This window comes from Penaeus monodon, chromosome 15 (assembly GCF_015228065.2).
Source record: "Penaeus monodon isolate SGIC_2016 chromosome 15, NSTDA_Pmon_1, whole genome shotgun sequence".
Taxonomy (NCBI): domain Eukaryota; kingdom Metazoa; phylum Arthropoda; class Malacostraca; order Decapoda; family Penaeidae; genus Penaeus; species Penaeus monodon.
Window position 1 is genome coordinate 3682737 of NC_051400.1, and position 520 is coordinate 3683256.

The window sequence follows — 520 nt, forward strand, 5'->3', positions numbered from 1 at the left end:
TATAATTATGATATTTTAATATAATAATATATTAATTTTAAAATTAAAAGATATATTGATATATATAAATATATATAATTATATATTATATATAAAAAATATATAATATAATTTTAATTTAATTATATATTTAAATTTTAATTATAATATAATTTTTATATATAATAGATTATATATATAAAATTTATAAAATATATATATATATATATAAAATAATTTGATATAATATATTATTATATATATATAAATTTTAAAATATTTATTATTATATTTATTTTAAAAATATTTATATAAATATATTATATATAATATATATAAAATATATTTTAAAAAATATAAAAGATATATATTTTAATATATATATAATATAAAAATAATATATATTAAAAATTAAAATATATCATATATATATATAATATATATAATAATTATATATAAAATATATTTTATATATAATATCATATAATTCTAATATATTATATATATATATTTTATAAAATATTATATATATATATATAAA